The 18699-nt window shown below is 46.8% G+C and overlaps 1 protein-coding gene across 4 annotated transcripts in view; it reads left to right on the plus strand.

Moving 5' to 3' along the window:
• SLC38A10 (solute carrier family 38 member 10) overlaps positions 1 to 18699 on the plus strand; it is a 748880-nt gene that overhangs the window by 18151 nt on the left and 712030 nt on the right. For 2 of the 4 annotated variants that reach the window (XM_069655158.1, XM_069655157.1), the window contains exon 1: positions 4170 to 4234. The exons of the other annotated variants lie outside the window; for them this stretch is intronic. The gene's annotated coding sequence lies outside the window, so the exon portion shown is untranslated. Of the gene's footprint in view, positions 1 to 4169; positions 4235 to 18699 lie in introns of those variants that run through there. 4 annotated transcript variants of the gene reach the window in all.

Below are 18699 nucleotides of genomic sequence, written 5' to 3' on the forward strand. Positions count from 1 at the left end.
CCTCTGAAATGCTCACATCTTATCAACCTCCTAACCAAGAACTGTAATATCAAGGGAACCTGTCTGGAAATGCATCCAAGTGGCTCTGGATGGGTGTGGGTGAAGGAAATTATACTGACAACAATGTAGACGCTCCACAGTACAGCCTGGATAGTTCTGTACTCTTTAGAAAAATGGGGAAGCCACACAATGTTCCGCGAAGCAAATGCATCTGGCTGTGGATGCCTGCATCTTTGGAAGGTATCCTGGAAGGTTCCATGGACAGACATATAACCCCTTTTAGTAGGGGAACACCCTGCTCAATTGATCTGCCAACATATTAGGGTTCTCTTCATATGCAAAACTCCAATAGTTAGAAAAGATTAATCTCTGGCCAGGAGAAAATGTGACCACCCCCCAGGTCAGTCCTGACAAACTGGTGTGCATGCAGTACAGCATCCTGAATTGACTTCCTCAGCCAAGCAGGAACCCTGCACTGTCTGAACAAAATTCCATGCATACGGTTCTCTAAACCATGGAACGCTTTGTACTTTGTCCTGAAAAAACTGTCAAGCTACCTCACCTTGTGAAAGATGCTAAATACAGGTGGCACATGTACGCCTAATTATGAATGAATAAAGCGAGTTGGCAGATATAAAACCATGCATAGCAATGGATTGCACCCTCCTTCCACCCTCCTATCATTTTGGAATCCAAACAAGACCACTCAACCGAAACCTCCTTCTGTCCTTACCTAACTCATTTCGAATTTGCTTTTATTAGCCCTTTGTGTTCAATTTTTTTAGCCTCCCTTTTTGTAAACCTTTTGTATTGTGATGAATCTGTCGATGGCATCACTCCTTTCCCAGGGATAGCTTCTCCCCATGTGACCGGGGGATGGCAGCTGCTACCTGATTCTGGCCCTAGGGGTGGCTATATGAGGGAGGACCACAAGGGGTAGGCGATCCTCAGGGGGGCAACATGACCTCACTGGAGAAAGTCTCATACTTCCCATTCCCTTTTTAGGGATTTCTCTTCCATTCCTAGTGTCCTGATGGCCTATTGTAACATTCTCCCTAACCCACTTACAAGAACTGCTTCAAGCATTCCCCAACATCACACAAAGAACAGCAGGGTAGCAACTGAGATGAAAAAGAGGGAAGGAGCTATGAAGATGACTAAGACAGGAAACCAACCTAGCAGTCTTTGGAAGTTGCTCAATCATGCTGGGAAACTTAAATTGTCCGCAGCTGACAGTCAGCGGTGTGAGCTGCAGAGGCTAAATTGTGCCGTGATCTGTGCTGACAATGGTCAGGACATCGAGAGGAAGCGCATTGTAGGAAGTGGTGTGAAGATGAATGGAGACGGTGTAAAGAGAATCCGGAATGCAGAAAGTCTGCTGCCAGAGAACGTGGGACAGTGGGAACCTGGCACAGTAGAGAGGGAGAGAGAGACGCGGTGAAGGCGCAGCGGCTAACGGGACATACGCAGAGCCAGCAAACTGAAAGGAACAGAAGCAGAGAAATGCGAGAGACATTTAAAGCACCCGGTAAACCCAGGAAAGATGGATGGGTTACTGGGGTGCCTGAAAATGTGTGCCGTTTAATGAAAGTTACGAGAGAGACCCAAAGTAAAGCCTGTGAAGAAATTCATATATTTGTGAACCGTGCTGTGAACGGATCACTGAATCCATACCACAGGAGAGGAGCAAAGTAAATGTGAATAGTCCTGGAAAACAAGCAGAAACCTGATGTGTGTGTGATATGAAGCGAATATTGAAACAAACTTTAATAAACGAGGCTCGATGATCCAAAACTCTGCAAGTATCATTTCATGGATAAAAGGAAAGGTGACTGCATATAGGTCCTGGCAGGAGAGTATACCAGGCAAAGCTAAGTACTTGAAAGTAATTGCATAAATGTCCTGGCAGGAGAGTATACCAGGCGAAGCCTAGTGTTTGAAAAGATCTGCACGATAAGTGTTTGAAAGACTGTATCAAAGTCCTGGCAGGAGAGTATAGCAGGTAAAGTCAAATATGTGTGATAAGTTTTGAATGTAAAGAGAAATATGGGGATGGAAGCCATTCCGGGAATTGAGAACATCGTACACAAAAGAATTCCAAGGAGGGCATGTGCACTTGCAATTTTGAAGTGTTTTGAATGTAACCTGGAGAAGAGAGCCATTTCCCAGAGCACTCTGAACACACCAGGAGGAGGGTGTTATCCTCTTGGGATTACAAGAAAATGTATAATTCTTTGTTTGAAATTGAAAAGCACACCACCCATTATGTTGGTGAGCCATAGAATAAGTGCACCCTTCAAGCGCATCTCAATGATATAAGTTACACCCACACACTGTATATAGTTCACTTGTTTTATGGTCTTCTGCTTTTTATTCTACAGAACTCTTTCTTGTATCCTTATAATGTACGGATGTTTGTGCCTTATTCTGTGTATTGTCAACCTGTTATTTTAGGTTAACAAGTGCAGTGCATTGTATGTAGGTTCCTAATGGGCTACCTTAGCTATTTCAGAAAGCATTTTAGCTTATCTTTTTCTGCATGGCTAGCATTTGCCATTGTTCCTCCACATTTTCCATATTTATGCTTTTTCAAGCATTTACACAGTTTAAAAAAAAACAAGGCCATACGAAATAATTGGCCTCAACCTTTGACCATCGCCATGTGGTATCTTTGCGTGTTCTCGCCTGGATAAAGACTGGAATGTTCAGAGCAGGTGGGCTCTCTGCAGCATGTCTGAATTATTTGAAGTCACTTTGTACTCCTGTTTCACAGAACAAGCTGAGGGTCTTTAAAAGAACCGGTTGTTTAGGCATTACTGATATGCTACTTACGATGAAAGAGACTAACTTGGAAATAATTTTGCAATAGGTTCTAGGTGAAAGTTAATTCTGCTATTTTTTTGTTCCCAGCTACATTTCTCTTTTTTTGGGGCCTGTTTTTTTTCTAAAGCCCAGATTTCTTCACTGAGTGGTCTCTCGGTGCTGACCCGGATTGCCAAGCCAAAATCCAGTTATGCTGGAAGAGCGAGATATTTTTCGTCCCACTGAATGAATAAGTGTTATACATCAAGAGCCTGCAACAATTGGCTCCCCAGATGTTTTGGCCTACCACTCCCCTGATCTCTCACCATTGATTCCTGACTAGGGCTGATGAAAGCTGCAGTCAAAAATATATGGAAAGGCAAGGGTTTGAATGAGAGGAATCTGGTGCCATCTTGTGGAAATTGTGATGTAAGGGTATTTGAAGAATTCTTAGTTATGTCGTCATTTCTTGTTTACGTCTTGGAGAGATTACTGCAAAGAGAAATGATCACAATTGCAGTGACACACTTGGGAGTGTGAGTCACTTGGTACAGGAGGCACCTTTTAAAAGTGGAGGTAATTATGTAGCAGTTAAGTCAATCTATTTTGCATACTTGTCTGACAAAATTGTTTGGTCTCCTGTTCTCCCAATACACCTGAAAACAAAAAGTCACGTCGCACAGCTAGTTTCTGCTCTGGCCATATAACTTAAAACCCTTAATTGTCTTGTGTAGCAACACACAATGGGTGATCTTCACTATGCTGGATTTATCTAATTTCTGTGTCTACAACGTGTAATTGTGGTAATTGAATCTATACTTCATAATCAATGGCTTTATAACATTTTGCCCTCTTGATGCAGCATTGTATTGTCGCAAAAGAGAACCGCACATATTAGTTATGCTCTGCAACCAAAGGCAGTCTTACTGGAATCTAGGTCATGTCCCATAGGCATGGAATAATAAGTCACCGGAAATACCGGATGTGACGGGGGTCCTTGATTTTTGATACTACACCTACTTGCTTTTAGCAAACGGTGTAACTAGGATTTCATGACTGGGTGGGCCTGCACAGTTCACATGTGGGCCTCGTGCGTGGGTCATGGTACACTAAGGTGAGACGATTTATTTTATTGGAGTACTTCCTTAATTGTGCTCTCGTGTACTAGGCTAAGGTCAATTTTATAGGCAGTTACTTAGATCAGCAAACCAACATTACCTCCACGTCCACTCTTCCTCGTCCCAGTACTTACCTCATAACGACCCTCCCACCGACAAAGGACCTTTTTCTATTTCTTTTATTTCCTATAACTCCTCCCCTTAAACCAAAGCATCCAGTTTAATTTTTCTTGTCTCTGGCAGGATGGGCACCGGGCAGTGACGATTCCTGACCCCCTGGTGGGGCTGTGTGGTGGGGCCTCGGCTTCCTTCAGGTGCAGCGTGCTCCCCTTTCCCTTGCTGGGCTTGGGCTCCGGTGTGCTTGGAGGAGCTTCTCCCGTTTTTTGCCGGGCATCATAACCAGCGTGTGAGGCGTGGGCTGTTGTGGATTCGGGGCCATGTGTATGCGCCAGGCTGTCCGTTCCTCTGGACGTGCTGTTGTTTCCAGAATGGGGGAGGAGGGGCTTATCCCGGTCCTGGAGTTTAATGGGCGTACATGTGTCTGGTGTTCAGTTTTTTCTGTGTTTGTGCCGTTTACGCCATGGGAAAGCACAATGCTCAGCTCGGGCTCCTTGCCCTTTTCCTCTTACTCCTCTCCCTCCTCTCCTGTGCTTCGCAAGAGCAGGCAGAAACTGTCGGCAAGATGTTCCTTGTCCAGGAAGCACATTGAAAGGAAAGGGAGGTGCATGCAGTGGTCGAAGTGAGCAGGAGCGGTGGAGAGCGGTGTCCCACTACTTTTATTTTTCACTGTTAACAGCTCCACTACTTTTTGCAACCATTGTCATCATTCTGGACCTGTTCTTTGTAAAATTAAAGCACACTTCTCAATTTTCCCACCGGATGTCTGTTACTGCTAAACTGAAATCTGTTTTCAACTCAATTGGCTGTCCACCAGCATGACTGCAACCCTGGAATAATGTGTTGCACGTTTCTCCCTTCCTTCCTACTCTGTCCCCCTGCGGAGTCCCAGTTCCACTACTTTTTTTGCTACATTTCTATCAATGATATCCTCACTAGTCTGGTGGGTCACTCCTCTGGGTCAGCCGAGCAGGCGGCTTTCCGGGACCCGGTGGACCGTAGAGTGAATTCCAGCCTGAAGAAGGTTCATGCTGGTGCACGTCTGGCCCTCGGGGTGAATATCTACGGTTCCTACACTGCAGAGACTGTGCTGAATGGTTTCAGGAGGTTGAAGAAGGCCATTGAAGGTGGCTCTGACTGTGCCCTGCGGCTGGCTGACATGCAGCGGCAGGTTGAACTCTTGTCCGATCTGGCATTTAATGGAGTGCGTGGCTCGGCCTTGGCCTTGGGTGCTGGTGTGTCGGCCCGCAGGCATGTGCATCTACGGGATTGGAAAACCGAGGGGTCCCAGTGGGCGGCTGCCCTTAAGCTTCCTTTTGACGGTTCCAAACCTTTTGGTGATTTTCTTGAGGATACAGTGCATAAGGTGTTTAGTGCTGACAAACGCACGGACAAATTGCAGTAGAAGTCTACCTCGACAGTCAAGAAATCTCCCTGGTTCCACCTTACGATCCGTTCAGAGGCCCAGGGGGGGCCGTGATCCTCCGCTCTCGTCCAGGCTCGGCCCAGGAGTCCTGGCGGTTTGGGCAGGCCGGTGTGTGGCCGTTTGTTCCGGCTGTTTTTTCCAATATGGGACCAGTGGTGCCTGGTTTCTTGGGCTCTGGACACTGTCCGGAGGAGTTCTCAAATTAACTTCCCGTCTCCCCCTGTCCTGGGTTGAATGGTTCGTACTGCTGTTCCCTGCTCGTTGCCCGAGTAGTTGGCGATGGCAACAGCTCTGACCGAGTTACTACTGAAGGCAGCTATCATTCCCGTTCCTTTTCCTGCAGCAGGGTCTGTTTTTTTCCTCGTGGGTGTTTCTGGTCCCCAAACCTTCGGGGAAGTATCACCTCATCTTAGCCCTCGAGGCTCTGTACTTTGCATGTTAACATGTGTCTCTCCGCCCATGAAATATGTAGTTCTTCCGTTTTACAGTGGGATCTTTGCATTTTCAGTTCTGAGTGCTCCCGTTCGGGTTGCGCTCAGCCCCCAGGGTGTTCACCAGGCTGGTGGTTCCCCTGGTGGCACATCCTCACTTGAAGGGCATTCAGGTTTTTCCCTACATGGATGCATGGTTGGTCGAGGCGGCCCCCCGGCAGACGGTCCATTTTTTTCCTTGCAGGTGTTTCTGGTCCCCAAAACTTCGGGAAAGTATCGCCTCATCTTGGCCCTTGAGGCTCTGTACTTCTTCGTAAGGAAGGAATGCTTTAAGATGGGAACTTTGCCGAACATTCCCCGGATGTTGTGCAGGGGGGTTTGGATAGTGTCCCTGGATCTCCGGGTTGCATGTTAACATCTGTCTCTCCGCCCATGAAAGATGTAGTTCTTCCGTTTTACAATCGGATCTTTGCATTTTCAGTTCTGAGTGCTCCCGTTCGGGTTGCGCTCGGCCCCCAGGGTGTTCAATCGGCTGGTGGTTCCCCTGGTGGCGCATCTTCTCTTGAAGGGCATTCAGGTTTTTCCCTACATGGATGCATGGTTGGTCGTGGCGGCCCTCCGGCAGACGGTCCAGACTCGTATCCAGCTGGTTTGCCAGGCATTGCGGGACTGGGGGTTTCTGGTGAACTGGCATTTGTCTCATGTGGAGCCCTCTCAGGATCAGAGTTGCTCCTGGATGGGGAGGGTTTTCTGTTGCAGGAAAGGGTCCAGCCCCTGCCGTCTGTTCTGGGTGGGGTTCTCGGGAGGCGGTGTGTGCACAGCTCACCTGTTGTTCATACTTCAGGCGCACATGGCATCTTGCATATTTCTGGTTCCTTGGGCTCGTCTTCTTCTGCGTTCTCTGGTGTCTTGCCTTCTCTCCCACTGGCTTCCGGCTTCTCAGGCTTGCGCGGCCTTGATCCCGGTGTCTCCGGCTCTGTAGATCTCCTTACTGTGGTGGTTGCGGGTTCTGATTCTCCGGGCAGGGGTGTCTGTGGTCCGTCCTCCTTTGACCCCTCTTTCTCCAGGCGCCAGCGGAAAGGGTTGGGGGGGGGGCACGTTGGCGGTCCTGTCAGCCCAGGGGTTTTGTGCTCCATAGTAGGCCACTCGTTCGTCCGTTTGGAGAGAATTGCCTGCTATTCTCTGGGGCCTGTTGTACTTCAGGTTGTTTCTGGAAGGCTGGGCAGTGTTGGTCCAGACAGACAATGCTGCAGCATTGGCATGTGTCAGCTGCCAGGGGGGTCCGGACGCTCCTTGCATGCTTTGGCAACTCAGATAGGTTCCTGGGGGAGTCGCTTCTGTTGTCCTGGTGGCCTCTTATGTCAGGAGGGGTGGACAATGTTTGGGCGGATCTACTCAGCCGCCGCTTCCCCTGCTCTGCTGTTCTGGTTCTGTCGGCGGAGTATTTGGTAGGATCTGTGTCAGGTTCAGGCTCCCCGAGCTGGATCTCTTTGCCTCTGCGAACGTACCACTCTTCTGCTCCCGGTTCCCGGCCGAGGGGTTCTTTTGGGGGGTGGATGCCCTTGCTGCGCTTCTTTATGCGTTCCCTCCTCTCCCCCTTCTTCCCCGGGTGGTTCCGTGCATCAGGGTGAGCAGGTCGTCTGTGTTGTTGGTTGCTCCGTTCTGGCCCCTTCAGAGCTGGTTCCCCTCCTTGTAGGAACTTGGGTCCCAGGTACCTTGGTTGATTTTGAGGTGGCCTTGTCCCATGCAGGCGGGTTTAGGGTCCGACGGATTCAATGGGCTGTGTGGCTATTGTACAGTCTCGGTTGATCTACCAAGAGTTTTCAGGTGGGAAAGTTTCTTAGGGGTCTCACTTCCTCCCATCCTTGTACTTCTAAGGGCCTTCCCTCTTGGGATCTCCTTGTTGTCTTGACGTTCCTTCAGGGGCTGCCTTTTACTCCCCTTTCTGATATTGTCATTAAGCTCCTGACTGCTTTCCTGATCGCCATCACGTCTGCCCGTAGGCTGGGGGAGATTGGGGCTCTGTTGTGTCGTCCCCCCCCCTTTTGCAGTTTCTACCGGACTCTGTGGTATTGCGGTGTGCTCCGCGGTTCCTGCTGAGGGTTGTCTCGGTTTCCACACCTCTAAGTATCTGGTTGTCCCTGCATTTTTTGGGATCCACAGTCACTGGGAGAGGTGGCTTGGCCTGCTATTGAAATGCGGCGGGTGGTTTTGGAGTGTTTGGCTCGGACTGCTCCTTTACGGCGGTCTGGCAGTCTCTTGGTTAACTTTGGCCCCACTGATGCGGGACGGAGGCCTCTGTGGTTTCCATTAGCTGGTGGATCTGTGTTGTTGTCTCCATGGTGTCTGTCCTGCCTGTGCCTGCCCACATTCAGGGTCGCTCTACCAGGGGTTTGGTTGCTTCTTGGCAGGTGCTCTGGGGGTTTGCGGGTTCTCGGCAGGAGATTTGTGGGGTGGCTACCTGGGCAGATCAAAGCACTTTCGTCAACCACTATTGGTAGAATGTCACCCACTCTGGGGATGGGGTTTTGTCTGTTGGGATGTGAGTTTGAGTTATTAAAGGATAGTTCCGGGACTTTTTTTTTATTGTCCCTACGGTTCGGCCATGTGTTTTTAAGCATAACTCGGTAGATCGTAGAAAGCTTTCCTATGGACCTTACCCGACTTTTCGTCCATTAACGCACTCGAAATCAGCCGCCATTTTCTGATAATCCTATAATTTCCCCCCATCGCCCTGACTCACCTGCTTTTGCGGCACTAAATGAAATCCCCCGCCCCTGAGCCTGACATCAGCAGACGCGTACCGCCCATTTCCCAACGCCAAAGCACGTCTCGTGTCAACAATCGCTGCGCCTCAGCTAATGAAGTGTCGCCATGGAAATGGCAGGACGCCTCTTTCCTCAATAAGTATAAACACACCGTTTCACAACACACAGCAGCAGATTTTCGATTCCATTCCTCTCTCTGTGTTACTTTGAGTATTCTGTGACTCGTTTCTGTGCTCTGGTCAGCTACCTTCGCCGCTTCTAGGCCTTGTGAACACCTGTACCATCTCTGTAAATTATTTTACTTTCTTTACCACACAATGGCTACAATAATGCCGTATATGTATGAGCCCGAGTACACCGAGGAAGAACTACTGGAAAGGCAAGCACGCGAAAACGATGGGGATTCGGACGGCAGTTGGGAGGACCAGTCAACGGATGAAGAGCCTGGACCATGTCGCATGGACGGCGTCTCCACCTGGTGCACGTGCAATCGGTGCAAGCTAATGCCAACTGAGGAGGAGAACTGCTGCTGCCGTGAAAATTCCGGGTGCTTGGCCTACATTTCGGAAGGCGAGCCAAGTCCGCAATGCATCACCGAGCTGCCAGAGTTCAGGGAAGCCTGCCTCTCACGGACCGTGTTGAGGATGATGATGGTGCTTATGCACGAACTTCGCGGCACTGTTCGTCCACGTAATCCGAGTAACGAGTAAGTATACTCTGGTTGTGATGTCAGTGATGCCACTACTATTTCATGGTCGTCTCCCACATATAAAATTACATCTACATATCATTCGAATGCATGTAAATTGGTTCCATATTGTGCATTTTCTAGGTAGAATTTTTTTCAAAGCAGAATGACATTTTTTACCTGAATCGACAGTGATAAGAAAGTTTTGTCATTTTAATACAGTTTGCATCTTTCTTTTTCACAGGTGGTACAGGCTGGTGGCCTATCGTTGCTTCACTTGGTGGCTTCACGGGAGGCTCGGACACCGCGTTCGGAGAGTAATACCTGCCTGTGCGGTACTTGCCATTAGACAACATTTCCCCAGCGACAGTGGACAATACCGCGGATTTTCCCTGGATGTGCTGCAACCGGAACTTTACAATGTGTAATGTTTATTATTTATGTTCAATTGAAATTAAGATCTAAAATAAAACCCAACATATATTTTAACAATGGTTGTTTTGATTTTTTAAATGAATCAAGTGTGTCTCCATTGAATAGTCTTCCTGTGCCTTGTCTTCTCACACCACATGTCTCCGGCCAGCATCCTCCCTCACGCTGGCCGCCCACCTTCAATCCACATAACCGTTGAACCCATATGCAGCAGACATACATATGTTATTTTGCAGGTTGGCATCAAGCCTCCCGGCCTTGCCTCCTCCCCCAAAAATACTTACCACACCACTTTGTTCAAGCGTTGGCAATAAAAGGCCGTTGGATTTTATTGATACAAAACATGGTTATAGGTAAATAATCAATATGGTTGATCATAATAAATCATCCTTTTGGGCACCGGGTACAGAGATGACCCCCTCTGGCCCTTGCCACCACAGGCCAGCCTGCTGATGACTAACTGCCTAGGCATCCAGGGTCTCCAGGGTGAACTGCACCCATATATTCTCCTGGGAGGGTGAGGTATTTATAAACTCACCCCCCTGCCTTCCATGTACTAGATCCTGCAGCCTGCCTCTTACATGCAGTTAGATGGCCTCTCCTTGGTGAGGCCCTGCGGCAAACGAGTCTTGTCTGCACGACCACCGCCCTAATCCACCCCCCCGCCCTATCAAAGGCAGTTCGCACCGGGGTACTTCTGCTGCCAAGTGGAGCTGTCAGGGAGCGATAAAGGCCAAGAGGTGCCAAAGACCATGTACACTTCAAAGTGGTCTATAGAGCATGGGTTGTTGTTCCCATGTCTACCTCCAGACCCCGTGTCTCCTGCCAAGCATCCCCCCTCACGCTGGGCGGCCCCCTGCAATCCACATAAGTGTGTCTCCATTCACGAGTCTTCCTGTGTCTTGTCTGCACGACCACCGCCCCAATCCACCCCCCGCCCTATCAAAGGCAGTTCGCACCGGGGTACTTGTGCTGCCAAGTGGAGCTGTCAGGGAGCGACAAAGGCCAAGAGGTGCCAAAGACCATGTACACTTCAAAGTGGTCTATAGAGCATGGGTTGTTGTTCCCATGTCTACCTCCAGACCCCGTGTCTCCTGCCAAGCATCCCCCCTCACGCTGGGCGGCCCCCTGCAAACCGCATAATGCCACGACATATACACGTCATTCATTCACAAACACACCCCTGTTTCGAATTATTTATAACCCACTTCATATTTCTAATGTGAACTTCTTTGCGCTTTGCTAGTCAACCCGTGAAGGTGCTGGATATCTGCTCTTCGTCTCTGTGAACTTCCGTGACCACTTCGAGGAAACTCGTCAGTTTGCAACCTGTGAACTGCTCCCTGTTCTACGACAAGAAACTACTCTGATCCCTGCATCTAACTGTTTGTTCGTCAAGGTAAGGCCATGTACCATAATCATTTTGCGTCCAATTTCTTTTCGTTCAAGACAGTACATGCAAGTAACTAGTCACATGTTCTGAGTTTAGTCAAATTATTTTTCTATTTTTTTAAAGTTATTCAAATACTTATCCGCATGTGAATAACGTGTATAGTTCCAAGAACCAAAACGAACCTTGCATTGAACCTTTTATGTGTCATTTAATTTTTTAACACATTGGTATTCATAGAGAATTGTTGATCTTTACTTTTCAGAACTTTCCACAATGCCTGCCTGTTCCATTGGCGTTTCCCCTTCGAAGACCCATAATAAATCTGAAGGTACTATAATGCATGTTTTCCCTAAGAGAATGGGTCCGATATTGCAGATATCCACCGTCTGAGCTTGAAAGTAGAGTCCTAGAAGTCTTTGCGGACAAGAGGGGTGATCGATACCGCATCTGCAGCAGGCACTTTACCTCTGACATGTACTCCACATCATTGCTAATAAAGAAGAACACACCGCGAGCGAGGCGAAAATTGCTCTCAACCGCTATTCCCACTCTATTCGTCCACATCCCTCCACTGGTGAGTCAAGTTTACGTATTTATCTCTCGGCCTTGCGGTAGTGTGTAGCATTAGCTAACAATAATTTCCCCATTTATGTATCCACTCAATATGAAGGCGGAAGATTCTCCATCCGTGTCGTTATTGCAGTCATTAGCCACTTCAAGCGCCTATCGGGTAATCTTACTTGGCTATTCTGCCACTGACTTGTTTTAGGCATGTAAATCAATAGTTTTAATTTATCGTGTAATTATTTTACCTAATGGTACACCCTTGTACTCGTCCTCTAGTCTTTGTTTTCAGTTATAATTATTGTTATCCAAAATAATGCAAGTACTGTCTTTCAGGGAGATGCTGAGGAGTCCAACGTATTGACGACTACCGTTGATGTCACTCAGATGCTCGAGGTACGTTTCCGGACAGTTCCATCGATGGAGATCATCAGATCTTGCATTCTTGTAGCGTGATTAATGTTTCTTTCGTTTTTAGCCATTGATATGTCCTTCTGTCGTCGCCCTCCTATGTGTCTTCTTTTTTCAATATTGTGTTCATTACTAATGAAAGTCCTATGTTTCAGGGAGTCATTTGAGCATTAGTCCAAGAAGAAGGGGGAGCATGCAGTTACGGGTCGGCGCAACAGCTTGCAGAAGTGTGCACCGCAGTTACATCGTCCCTTGATGTTCTTATGCATTTCGAGGTATGGATACTGACAGTTCGATCAAGCGAAATCATATGACGTGATTACATCCGCTATACTTCCTTCTTTATTAACGCAAGTACTATGTTTCAGGGAGATGACAGAGCTTCTTCTACAAGAACATCACCCCTAGTAGTTGATGCAGATCTCTGGGTGGTGACACTTCCAACGATCGAGCAAATCGAATCATATTTAAATATCCATTATTTATTTTAGACAACTGATCATTTGTGCAGGTCTATTTAGATGAGCCGTTGACGCCTGCACAAAGTTTATGTTCTTTTTAACAAAATAGAAAACCATACTAATGCAATTACTGTGTTTCAGGGAGTTACTGAAGCATCATCTTCAATAATATCATCAATGGAAGTCTATGAGGAGCCCGAGGTATGGATCTTGACAGTTCCATCTAACTAGATCAACTATGCGTGAATAATTGTCGTTTGAATGTTCTACACAAAGCGTTCATTCGTGTTTTGCTATTGAGATGTATGTGGGTATTGGTCCCCAAGTACATTTTGTGTTTTCAATATTATTATACATACTAATGAAAGTTCTATGTTTCAGGGAGTCGATGGAGCGTCAGTGCGTGATGGATGTGCTTATCATGAAAATATAGTCGTTGCAGCGCAAGAGGAAGTGGAGACATGCACACACGAGTCGGAGCAACAGCGTCCTGATGTTGAAGTTCGAGGCAAGAAAGTTTCAAAGAAAAGAAAGCAAAAGAAGGTTAGTGTCCTGGTCACTATATTATGTTGTTTTTCACTGTTAATAGTTCAATACTGTAAGTTGTGTTTAAACTGAACATCCCTTTTCCAATCTGTCCTCTAGTTGCGAGTGGGTGTACGAACTAGATCTACACAGACAGTGAAGCGAACGAGAGATGTTGCTTGTCAAACCTTTTGGCAGGGACTTGAGACTGGAGATGCATCGTGCCAATGGGAAGAATATGAAGTGATTGACAACGGAGCTATACCACCACCAGCCATTGATAGTGAATGTCCTCCTGGTAGTTCGGATGCAGTCGGAGATCAATTCACAGAATCCACACCCGCAAAAACTAAGACCGCGAGAAAGTTGAAGAAATTGTTTTATTCACCCATCGCCGGAGAAGGAACAGATGTTGCAATGGAAGAGAATGAAGTGGACGACAATGAAACACCATCAATATCACTGAACATAGCGGAAGACGATATCAGAGATTCTACCTTTCATGTGAGTGACATGTCCTCAACGTTACAGGCCGAACCAGCTGGGATGCAGAGTGACAGTATAAGGAAAGAGGCCAAATTCATTGTATTCGATAGTTGTTTGATTGATTATTCGGATGAAATGTGGGCATTTGGTTGGTGGGGAAGTATGTGGGGAGCCATTGATTAATGTGACTCGTGCAATTCGAGGCACTAACCTTAAAATACATGCCACCTGTACAAAATATCATCCTTTCTCATGGTCTGCACAACCCATGCTGGGGCAACTGCCAGCAGGCAATCTACTTTGTGCAGCGGCTGCACTTTTTAGTGGTTCAAGTTTTAAAAAGTTAGAGTCTTTCTTTCAGTTTGTGGGAATCCATTTCATTGCGAAAACTCAGTTCTACAAATACCAAACCGATTATCTATTTCCAGCCATTAGCGAAGCTTGGAGAATGGAAAAAATGTCTATTGATAGTACATTCCCGGGCAAACAGTTCAGGCTAGCCGGTGATGGACAGTGCGACAGCCCAGGATTTTCAGCCAAGTACTGCACCTACCACTTTCAGGACATGGAAAGTAAGAAAATTGTGAGTTTGGTGGTCGTGCAGGTGTCACAAAGCACATCCTCAGTGGCCGTGGAGAAAGTTGGCTTTGTAGCATCATTGCAAGAACTACAATCGTGGGGAATGGTGATCGACCTGATAGCCACGGACAGACACGTTTCAATTGCCAAGACAATGAGAGAAGAGTACAAAAATATAAATCACCAATTTGACGTTTGGCATCTTGCAAAAACAATCAATAAGAAAATGTCGGCTGCAGGTAAAAAGATATGCAAGGTATTTCACAGTGGTCCAAGTCAATCAGCAACCATCTTTGGTGGAGCTCAAAAACATGTGGAGGGTCGTTGGAAATTCTACTGGAAAAATGGCGGTCAGTAATGCTACACTGTAGCAACGTTCACCGCTGGACCATAAACCAACATTTCCACAATTGTGAACATGGCCATTTGTCCACAGAGGAGGCACGGAAGAAGAAGTGGTTGATTCCTTCATCACCCACTCACAAAGCCATTGAAAAGATTGTATTTGATAAAACTATAACAAGAGATTTGAGGGGACTCACGGAATTCTGCCACACAGGAGATTTGGAGGTGTTCCACAATATGTGCCTAAAGTACAGGCCAAAACGATTGCATTTCGGCATGGAGGGCATGATAAATCGGACTCTTCTAGCGGTCTTGGCACATAACCATAATGTTGGCCGTCAACAAAGTAGGACGACCGGAACTTTAGGGACGCTTCGCTACAATAAGGCCTTCACTAAAAGAAGTAAACAATGGGTGATCAAACCAGTGTTTGAGGATATGCAATATGAGTTTATTGACAGACTTATTGTTGACGTCCTAGATAGGCACATAAATGGAGTTGTGAACGAACCTGTGCAGGGGACAACTGCATTGCCACCCAACATTGCCTCTGTTCCATGTCCACCTAAAGCAGAGCTCATTGAGAAATACACATCACGGTTTAAATGATTGTAATTTGATTGTCTGTTCTCTCGAGTCTCCTCATTTTGCAGGCCCATTGAATATGTGTATCTATGTAATGTGTAAATAAAAGTGATTGCTCAGTGTACACGCAATGTGTCTCTCCACCCTTGCCCCTCCCTTCACCGTGCAGTAGTGCGAACCACCCGGGTGTCACCTGTGACTTTGCTCTCGAGTCTCCTCATGTTGCAGGCCCATTGAATATGTGTAGCTATGTATTGTGTATATAAAAGTGATTGCTCAGTGTACATGCAATGTGTCTATCCAACCTTGTTCATTTGCGCATTAAATTAAACCAAACAGTAATATAAATCATTTTTAAAAAAATATAGAATGTCTCTGTATTTATGGTTCTCTGGGGCTGCAAAGCACGCAGACAAAATGCAAAGATGGAGTGTAAATTTCAAGTCCTGTGAGATGGCCTTACACTGAATGTAGCTAACTAGGAATGTGTGCTCGCTCAAAGTGAAGGTCAGCTGCTTTGATTTTTTGCTCGGGTGCCGGAATTGCCCACGACTCAGTATAAGGTTCTATTGTTATTTGACCTTGACAGGCCGGGACCATCCCGAAACACTTCTTTTTGGGGGTGTGGTGCAATAACGTAAGAAACGATAATGAATAAAATTTCAGAAACGATAGCCATTTAATGTTCGTTCATTAGAAGAAATAACGTCGGCATAGAAGGAGTGGTATTTCGGGGCTGCCCTACGCACAGACACAATGGAAAATGCAAATATAATGTAAGTAACTCTTTAGATGAGTTTATACCGCAATTTAATTACTATAGAGTAGCTTTAAAGACGGGTTAAGTTGTACTTGTTCGTTCTATGTGGCATATTGTTTTGTACCGCGCCCTATCTTGAGGAGAACCATCTCCTTTTACGGAAGCACCTCAAAACCTTCCTCTTTGCTTCTGCTTTCTCTCTCCCTCTCCCCTGCTACAACTGGTCCACTGTCTGCGACCTCGGTCCTGGGCCCTTCCACTCTCCACCTGCACTGCCTCCCTGTCAACCCCTGCACTGGGGGACTGTCTCAGTATCCTACAGCCCCCCCTTCCCAGCACTTGTTCTGCACTTACCTTGCACTCGCCACCAGCTGGCCCTATGTATTTATTATTTTATGCTACTTACCTTGTACTCCACTTCCCCCCTCCCCTTCCCCTTGCACTTTTACCTTCCCCCTACCCCTGCACTTGCGCGATCTGAATGTCACCTGGCCTAGTAGAATCGTTGTCTGTCTTCTCCTTGTTCCCCCCCCCCTCCCTGCCTCGCCACGCCTTGAAACACTTGTGTATAGGCGCGTTGCAAATGCCATATTATATCATATCAGTGACGAAGTGGTCCACTGGCGCTCAGGCGGCTCTGAAAAAGGTGGAGGAGAGGGGGTGGGTTACTGGAAATGACGTATAATGCCCAGTTGCACTGTCCTAGCTATGAAATAATTTCCCGACCTAATATATAAAATGAATAATTTTAATAAAGATCTGATGGTGAGACTAATTTCATTTTTTATGTTTTTCAAACAGGTACATCCTTCATTATTGTATGTGTCACGAGTACCAGACACCGGCGGATGGCTTTTTCAACCGCCAGTTGCTTCTCTGCGTGAACAACGTTACCACCCTGACCATTTTATGGGATGATCGCCAAGTACAAGTATGCCCTTACGCGGTACTAACGGCTAGATGCAACATACAGACCGTTGTGGTGGCCTAGTGCCTCGTTGTTGGAACAGCCATGCGATTATCAGTGCGACCGAAGAGCTTATTTTATCGTAAAACAAACACCCTGTGTACTGCACACGAACATCGCTTGCCTCAAGACGAACTATTTTGGATCGAGAGCAAAGAAAAATGCAAATCGCTGAATATTCTCTAAACATTTGATGTCCAATAAATGTACTTTGCCAAATGTACAATCTTGCCGTTTGCTTTTAAACCACAGTTTCATATTCCGAATTGTGGCGCTGTATTGTGAGATGATCTAAGACCCTGTGTACAGCAAAGGAACATCGCGTGCCTCAAAACGAGCTTTTTGGAACGTGAGCAAATAAAAATGAAAATCGCTGAATATTCTCAAAACATTTGATGTCAAATAAATGTACTTTACCAAATTTACAATCTTGCGGTTTGATTTAATAGTACAGTTTCATATTCCCAATTGTGGCGCGCTGTGTTGTGTGAGCTGATCTGTGTTGATTTCCGGGTTCTGTGTGGAGTCGCGTAGAAGACGCCTGGGCGCGTTTTCCTATGCAGCTGTCACGTCACGGATAGAGGCGGGGAATATGAATGTTTTGATAAAGTCTGTTTCAGGGGCGGGGGATTTGATTTAGTGCCGCAAAAGCAGGTGAGCCAGGTCGATGGGGGGAAATGATAGGATTATCAGAAAATGGCGGCTGATTTCGAGTGCGTTAATGGACGAAAAGTCGGGTAAGGTCCATAGGAAAGTTTTCTACGATCTACCGAGTTATGCTTAAAAACACATGGCCGAACCGTAGGGACAATAAAAAAGTCCCGGAACTATCCTTTAATGGTCTGAGTTTCTGTTCTGCACTTTCTGGCTCTGTGTCTCATTGGGACCTCTCCCTGTTACTGCTATGGTCTGCCTCATGAAGTAAGAACTGGGTCGAGGAAGAGTGGACGTGGAGGTAATGTGCTGATTACTTAACAGTAATCTTCATTACTCCTAGCCCTACTCTTCCTCTTCACAGTACTGACGCCCCTCCTCTCCCTCCTTGCGGGACACGTCCCATGCTCCGGCTTGGATATTTTAAACTGGATGCCATGATGTAAGGGTTCCATGTGTTAAAATCGCTGCAAAAATGGCCGTGGACGCAAAATATCGCGGCAAAAAGGGTGTGGTTTTGCCGCCGCCATCCATGCAAAGGATGCGGGGGACACCCCTGAAATCCCCAGACCCATTATACCATTTAAGGGAAGGGAGGGACACCCCCATAACCCCCGCTCCCCTTAAATGGTATAATGGGGTACACATTTACTGGGTCAAACCACGCATTTTTGCCGCAATTTTATCACTGCATACTGATTTTAATGGGAGAAGTTATAGGAAATAAAAGAAATAGAAGATTGGGGGCAGTGGCCTCATGAGACAAGTACTGTGACGAGGAAGAGAAGGACTAGGAGCTTACCGGTAAATCATCAGAGCACTCTCGTCACATCCTCCCTCTCCACCCTTACCCATCCTTCACACTTCGTCTTTGTACCTCCCTTCTCAGACTTCCTCTATCAACTCTCTTCATGAAACTGATCTTCATATACCTCTTTCTATCACCGTTTTCCCTTTCATAGCACTGTGAACAGTGCTGGAAATTGTCAAAATTTACTTTGGGAACCCTCAACCCTCATTGTGGGAGGAGAGACGAGGTGGTATGTGGGTGTGGCTAAGAGGCAGGCCCCCGCCCAGGTCATACAACGCCCGTTCTCCACAATGAACCCAAGTCTGGAACATAAGAACACCGACTCTTTTAATTGGCAAGTAAATGTTTTCTTTTCTGCACTCCCTCTGAGAACATT

The sequence above is a fragment of the Ambystoma mexicanum genome, chromosome 3q (assembly GCF_040938575.1).
Source record: "Ambystoma mexicanum isolate Mex_15411 chromosome 3q, UKY_AmexF1_1, whole genome shotgun sequence".
NCBI classification, from domain to species: domain Eukaryota; kingdom Metazoa; phylum Chordata; class Amphibia; order Caudata; family Ambystomatidae; genus Ambystoma; species Ambystoma mexicanum.